Source organism: Opisthorchis viverrini (genome assembly GCF_000715545.1).
Source record: "Opisthorchis viverrini unplaced genomic scaffold opera_v5_198, whole genome shotgun sequence".
In the NCBI taxonomy this organism is placed as follows: Eukaryota; Metazoa; Platyhelminthes; class Trematoda; order Opisthorchiida; family Opisthorchiidae; genus Opisthorchis; species Opisthorchis viverrini.
Genome location: NW_008751849.1, coordinates 748,432 through 756,498, shown reverse-complemented (window position 1 = coordinate 756,498; position 8,067 = coordinate 748,432). Strand labels below are relative to the sequence as shown.

At 43.7% G+C, this 8,067-nt stretch overlaps 1 protein-coding gene across 1 annotated transcript in view; it reads right to left on the bottom strand.

The window, feature by feature from the left end:
* Positions 1-7,734, bottom strand: part of T265_07924 (hypothetical protein) — a gene marked incomplete at both ends in the record, with an annotated part of 31,157 nt that extends 23,423 nt beyond the window's left edge. The window contains 2 exons of the mRNA XM_009173584.1: positions 5,330-5,627; positions 7,430-7,734. The remainder of the gene's footprint in view (positions 1-5,329; positions 5,628-7,429) is intronic.
* Positions 7,735-8,067: the final 333 nt, after the last annotated feature.

The following is an 8,067-nucleotide window of genomic DNA, read 5'->3' as shown; positions in this document are numbered from 1 at the left end:
AAAAAAAAAAGAATTCCTTCAAAAGCAGACAGATTGAACTAAGGTCACTTGGTTCGACAACAGGGAGACGTTATTCCAGAATGAATGATATCGACCGAGGTTCAAGGACGGTCCCCTCTCCATAATCAACTAAACCACAAAAACGGGAGATGCATGATTACAAAGTGGTACATTACGGAAGATTCTAGGTGTGAGCCTCCAAATTCAGCTGGATACACAACGCATTATGTGGTTGTGCTCTAGAAATATGACGGTTGACATATGTTCGACTGAAATAGGTACAATATTGTCAGCTGATCAAACTCAATAGCTCGCCCAATGGCTTATCGATTGTTTCAGAGTGTTTTGCACGCAAAGTTTTGGTCTATTCTGATCTGCCCGCTTAGCCTCGTTGAACATAAGCAAGGTTCAGGTCCGCGTTATGTAACAAACTTCTGAGTGGTGCTTTCTGGTCATCCCAGTGACCTGTGACCTAGAGGTGCTACATGGTCGATGCAGGGGGATTATGAACATCGTGTCCAGTTAGTTTCGGTCTTGTTTCAGCTGAGTACTTTTATAAACCTCGAGAATACAGTTTCTGTTACTTATGTCAACATAAGCATCACCGCAACCGGATCATCATCATCGTCAGCTATGATAACCGCGCACTTGTCGTACAATGGTTGTAGCTGCCACAGTTTCGTTTATCGATGATTTGGAGAGGCGCATTGGAGGCAGGAGCTGATACATCAGTGCGTAAATACAGTACTGTAGGTGGACTGTTAAGTGTGGGTTAGGAAGGGAGCTATGTATTGAAGACCATAGCTTGGATGCATGAGTGCCATTGAGGGCGCGGCTGGGCCATGTCTGACAGTGTCTCTAACCTTTGATATGGCCCGTCTCGGGGTCTGCCCATCAAATGTGTAGCGGGAACTTGAAGCTTGTTTTATATCGTGTGCCATTTTCACCAGGTCGCGCATGCGACCCCTACTCAGAACAGAACAACACTTAGTCTATCGGGAATAAGGAATAGAAAATTTGGACGAATTCTGCTGGGTGCCTCACATCGTGTCCGCCAGTTTTAAATTGAGAATCAACTGAGAAAAACTACAGAGCAATACGCTGTTGACTCAAAGGTACAGCGCCACAAAAACCCCATTAATCAGATGGAGGAAAGGAAAATATTTTGCTGGATCATAACGTTGAAGGAGTTATTATTCCAGATTGATGATTCCGAATTTGTGAGCTTATTATGTTCCATAAAATTATGCAAAGATTCCAGCTTTCTGCGTGAAAAAAGCTAGTGTGAATATTGACAAGAAAACGAGTGTGCCGACTCTACGTATACATGGAAACCTCTAAGAAAAGCGTTTCGGCTTCATAGTTGCTATGTCCGAGGAGTGGACTATCTTCGCTCCTGAGAGGTTTGTAGCGATTGAGAATGACTTTAACACACCTGAGTGTTCTATGCAACACGGCGAATCAAGATATATTATCAGCATATCATTAGTATTTGTCACAGGGTCAAGATCACTCAAAGTTGGCAGTTTCTGAGAACATTCAGTGAAGAACATATGAAAATTTTGCTACAAAGTCTACGATAGGACTCGGGGAAATCACACGTTATGATGGCTGGTGAGCCGCTCTCTAAAAGCCAGATCCTAATATGGAAATGATACGGTGCGTAGCAAAGAGTGACCAGCTGATAACGCGCCAATATAAGACTGAGATGAAATTTCTGCGACTCCTGTTTTGCAGACTGTCTCTTGTGTATTGAACAAAATTGTGATAATTAAATACCTAAGCCCTATGTTTATTGCGTTTTCGCCAAGTGTTAGCCAAGTTATCTTAGTCTCCGAAGCGCGGTGTCTCTTAGCCCCAGGGATTTGAATTCCGGCACCGCTTTGAGCAAGTAGCGTTTAGTTCACTATCCCTTGAAAATACCAATTTTCTGAGCGCAACTGTAAACGTCACTAAAACCAACAAAATGCCCGCACTGATGCTCTTCTGCTAAGAAGTCGCCAAAATTCATCTAAAAACCAATTAAATATACCACCCACACACATATTTTACACAGGGATTGCAAAAAACATTTGTTCTCTTTTTACTCTTCAGTACCCATTGCCCCCTTCCCTCACTCCACCAATCGAAAATTGTCTACTTGACCTCACATTTCACGTTACTCATCCATCCGTTCGAATATTTACCCAAAGTTGTTGCTCCTAACACTGGTTTTCCGAGTTTTTCCTCCATTATTGTCAGTTTTGAGACAGGATTTTTGGTTCCGAATTTAATGGTCCACAAACAATGGATGTGTCTAAGCTCTGAATGGCAGTGGACAGTGATAAGTGGAACAGATTTGGTGTGGTTCACAAAAACAACAGTGGCTAATGCGTTTTATGCGAGTTAAAGACAAAAAGACTACTTACGTTCCGAATTGCAAGGAAGCAAAGTACACGAGGAAATCCAGTCAGTGCTGTACGTCCTTATAAACCTGAATGAATGTTGTCTTCTGCGGAGCTTTAATTGCTGAACGTGTGTGCTGCTCATACGTCCTTGGTCCCATTATTTGATTGGTTGGAGTAAAGTGCCTCATCAAAAAGTCACCTGACTGCTTCATCGTGCAAAGTGCTTAGGTCAAGCTCACCAAGAACGCCACATACCGATTGCGTTTATCGGGAATGGTGAACTTTACCTTAGTTTGAGGGGTAAAATTTGCGTTCCGCAATTCAGCACCACCAGAATGTAGTGAGCTTTAACTTCACCGAATCACAGGTCTTGTTGATAACGGCATGGTAATGTGGAAAGAGGTCAATGATAATTACAAGCCTAGCAAAACAAACTTATACTCCCATTCTCCTTGCATTCCTGTTCAATGCGTTGCGTTGATTGGTTCATTCCATATGAATAAAGTTTGTTCACCAGTAGGCCGCTCTCGCCCTGCTTTTCTTTTTTACCTCACTCTAATGGCCCACATTAGGTACGAACACAAGGACTGGCTTTACGGCAGTCGTGCCACACCAGACACTAAGGCCGCATGTTCATTAACAAGTACTCGTCAGAATACCTGATGCGCAAAATGCAGTGGATATTCGGACAGGTCAGTGAATTTTGACTCCACTAGGGTGACCGAGTGTAGTGTGGTATACGTTAAGTAGACCGGGTTAAGATAGGACAAAGTGTTCACGCAAAATTTAACCAGGCATGTGATAGAGGTTGTAGCGACCCAGTCACCCACATACTTGACTGTTCAACTCACAGTCGCACACTGGATCGCGAGGCTTGTCTTTTTTCTCATACGCACAAACACGTCAGATTAAGCTGACTCATCGGACATCGATTGTCTGCACCGCCTAATCAGCGTAGCAACCACTCATGTGCCGACGCGCCCATGTATACGCACTGGGACCTACATAAAGGGAACCCAGTCAGGACACAGACTCGCGCGCGCGCAGGGAGCAGGGCGTCAACCTCTCCAGAAGTCCACGGACAACCATGGAGTACGTGTAGCAGCACATAAGCTCAACATTAACAATCGACTAAAAAGCCGTGCACACTAAGTACGGGCATTACGTCTACCCGATGGGCACCAAAAAGAACTAAACCGGCAGTGGGCTGTCTTTGGATTTTGAGCAGTCATTCCAAACTCCTTGGTTTGAAACATCTTGCTTCATCGACGTGTTGGGAGGCCGCAATTAAAGATTGATTTCGAGGTAATTAGGACTGTTACTGGCGATGGAAGTGTAGAATTTGGCAGAGACAGTGGTTCAAAGAAAATAAACTCGTCAGTTCAGGGCTGAAAACTGTAGAGAGCGGGGCCGGGGAGGGGAATGAATAAACGAAAATGTAAGAAGGCAGGCGTCAGTAGTAGCAAAATTTTGCTTAACCCACCTGCTTTATGCAGCGGGTAAGGTGATCCGGCTGACGACACTCCGCGACATCCGATAGGACACGACAGTACTTTTAGTCTTATTGTAGGCGGACCGAAATACTTTCAGTTCGAGCAAACACTTAGACAAGGGGGGGGGGCGACTAGAGCGCACAACCAAAGTAAGTGCTTACAAAGCCTGACCCCAAGGCAGTAGGTAAATGCCAGCAGACGTTTTCAGAAAAGGATGCCGTACATGTTCCAAAGGCTATTTCCTATTTTTCGTACAGATTACATCTTGCAAATGAAGCCAGTCTATGCGGAAACGCCAGCTGTTTTATCCTTACTGGAAATCACCAGCTGTGCACAACTCACGAAACTCCAAGGAGTTTCGAGGCTGCAATCACCCGGCTAAGGGTTTGAACATTTCACTATTTGGCCACGAATGGCTGATCGGCATTGTGGTTATCACGGACTAAGACAGGATAGAGTGCCACTTACCCTTAGATCACCGAAGCCAAATCACGTGGTCACGTGTTGACCGACTCCTCAAATGATGACTTATCAGATGGAAGTTTCACACATCGTGTGAATTTGTCATTCCTCTGAACTACTTACGGATGGTAGGTAGTGTGAGATTTGGGAATTTTCGAAGGTGATGTGGTCATATAAGAGGCCGTTATGGAGCAAACACGCAGACACTTGATTTGGCTTCCATGATCCTCGAATGAGTGGCGATATTCTCTGTCTAGTTGCAAACTAATCGCAATGCTGTTCGTGGTCAAACGGTCAAGTGTTTGAGCTACTGGCCGGACGGTCATTGGCTCGGACCTCTGAATTTCGTGAAATGTACACTCCTCATGAACACAATAAAGATGGAACAGCTGTACAGCGTTTCTCGGCTTTTAAGTATAGATTGGCTCCACTAACAGGACGAAATCCACCTGGAGAAGTCCCGAGTCTCCTCATACCACATGCTATTTCCTGTTTGTTCCACTTTGGCCAAATATCTGCTTGGTTCGATCGTAAAAAATAAACAACAAGCACCTACCCAGGCGGCAAGTTCGAAAGGCGCGTAAATGACATAGGGTCTATGAGGATTTTCAATAAGGTAAAATTTTCAAGCTCACATCTGAGCACTTTGTGACTGGACCAAATGATCACTTGTTTCTGCTTCACAGGCTAAGAAAGACGTACACCTAGATTATTCATCTCGTAAAAAGATGAAAAGCGGGAGCAAGACATTAAAGATATCACCAGTCAGTTGTACGTCAAGTATTCCTGAAACACATGGAACCGAGGAGGCTATCAGAAAGCGTACCGTCGATTTGTTTGTTATTTGTGTTTGTTGTTCCTTTAAATCCAGACTGAGAGTTTTCCGTACAAGTTAAATCCTGAGGTAATCTACGGGAATACGAAGGCAAATACCGAAGTGACAATGTTAAAAGTACAACGGCGGGTGACAGTATTCATCAAACTAACCTCGGCTTTCCGTTATTCCATCACCATTTGGCGTTTCATTGCACTCCAGTCGTGGTTGGAGCCTCGTCCAAGTAAAACTGTGTGACAGTGGAACGGATCCAGCTGAACCCTGTTGACCGGGCTGCAGGGGTCTGATAAGCGGTGGCAACTGGCTGGTAAGATCGTTAGCTAATTGATCTGTTGCTGTAGAACCGGGGCCAAGGGAAAACGACTGCCATCCAGCTTCTAGTTTTGGTGTAAGTGCTCCGAGAAGACCGGGGAGTTGTAGAAGTTGTTCGTCGAATTCACAAGTGAGTAGCTTACAGGGGGGGGGGTGGTCAGTAAAGAGACCAACAGAGTAAAACCCACCAAAAACGGGCGAGAAGGGTGTGTTCAGAATAGAGTACCCTACCTATGGAGATCCACTGGTTCACCCTTATGGAGTAAAAGCACAAACAAGACAATGATATTTATCAATCTCCATTCTTCACCACTGAATTCCATTTAGGAAGAATATTTCGAAAAAGAATAGGCAGCAAAATCGTCAAGTAAAAAAGAGACAGATGGAGAGAAACTTTATCACTAAGTCCAGTCTGCGTAACAGAATACTAGCTGCTTATAATAAGAAGTGAACAAAGGTGTATCGTTACAAGTGAAGTTGTAAATAAGATATGAACAGAGAATCAAGTAACAAGGAAAACCTCTCGTGAAAATTCATTTTACTAGTCTCCTACCGATAAAAAGTCAAGCCGACAATGGTATATATATATATATATATGTTTGGTGTTTGGATTGTTTCTTGCGATCATGGACTAGAACGTTATGTTCTGTATATATATATATATATAATGTTTGGATATGTTTCTTGCCTTTTTGGTTGATTTTTCACTCAGAAGGTCGGGGTGGAGGGATCGGGGGCTATCAGAGACAATACGTCAGAACCAGAAGAGGAAGGCATACCTGATCAACCTTCGAAGTCGGTTGAGGCGATCGCTTATACGAAGAGTGCATCCTATGGATTATTATATTATCCAAGCCCGATCAGCATGGTCTGGGCACACATTTTCAACTGTCTTGACCCACAGAGAAAGTCTATATGAAACGAATACCAAATGACACCAGGCCAAGCAACCAAGACAGTCAGTTTCATTCAGAACGGAGCTACGCTGGTCGTGGTTATCTTGAAAGTAACAGGAAGGATAGACTATGACTTCAAGTCACTATGAAACCAGTAGTGAGTACGGTAACTATAAAAACCAAACACACTTGGAGTTGGTAAACTACGTTTACTCATAAATGCTGTGTTGACCGATGATCACCTGACAAAGGGTAAAATATCTTATGGCGTTTGTGACGTGCAACACTGGACGAATCTCGGACGTACTGCAACATCCATCAAAGTTTGCTGAATAATCAAGACCCTATGAATAGATGATTGCAAATCTACCAGTTTAGCTTTTAGTGGATGACGATCTGTAAGGAAACCGGCCCACTCAGCTGGAGTTACACCAGTGCAGCAGCAATCAATGCTGCTAGATAATTGCGAAGGTTCGCAATATATTAAGTTGCGTCAAATTAAGTCAGGAGAGAAAACAATTCGAACATAACTTGTAGAGCTCGTAAACGACCAAAATGTGAGGCGAAAGAACGCGGAAACTTCATTTCGTTGACATTACTGTATGCCTGTTGAAGAGAAATACCCACATAGGGGAACTATTTCGGGCGACCCTGAAGGAGTTCGAATGTAACATCTGAGTAGAACATGAATCACAGCCATTGGTGTTTGGTGAGCTGATGTGTCTACAATTCAATCAAAACACAATGTCGATGATTACACCCGAACACCAGAAGAAGTAATATTGTCTGACGACTGGCATCAACCTCACTATATTGTTTGACGGTGCCCGTAGACTACTGACTGTGATGGCTGGATGTCTCGGGTTCAGATCAACTCATGTGGCTTCTGCTGAGAACACTGTGGCCTTATAAATTTCTCCCCGGCAATGAAACGTGACATCAACACATCTTTTACTCGTGGATTGTGCTTCCAAAACTAACTGATGCTCCGCAGTTCATGAGAATAAGCAAGTAAAACAATCCCACCAAAAGATTAAAACTTACACGCAGTGCATTCTTCACATTTTTCAATTTGTGGATGAAATTATTGGCAGTTTTCAACTCCTTTGATAGTAGTGTGGGATTCTTCTGAATAAACAGGTTGACGTATCAGTTTACCGACTTATTTCGCTTCGGAACTATGGGCTGTTTGGAGAGGATGTGTTCATCAGAGGTCATTACAAAATCCTGTGGATATTCCAGAGACGCCACTGAAAGGGATGAACAGATAAATAAACGTGCTGAATGAAGAACTGAAATGCAAAGATGAGGGGTCATAGGTGCACAAAGAATAATTAGCTATGCAAACAACATGAAAGCCAGAGCCGACCAGAAAAGAAGGTAGACTGTGAGACTGTGTTCGGATTAAAAAGTGGAACCAGACTACGTTCCCACAGGGTAGGGGCTTATGTGTCCGATGTTGCACAGGTAGAACGAACAATCAACGCAAGGAGCTCACGAATAGCTGTTGATGATGATTGGTATTCGCAACTATAGGCAGATAAGGTGGACTTCCAAAAACGAACTGTGTAGTAGGCCCGTCACTGCAACCTCTGCATACTGATAAAAAGTGGGACACTATGGGACAGTGCAGTTGAGAAGTGAATTTGAGTGGGTGAGCAAACACAAAGGCACCGCAGACC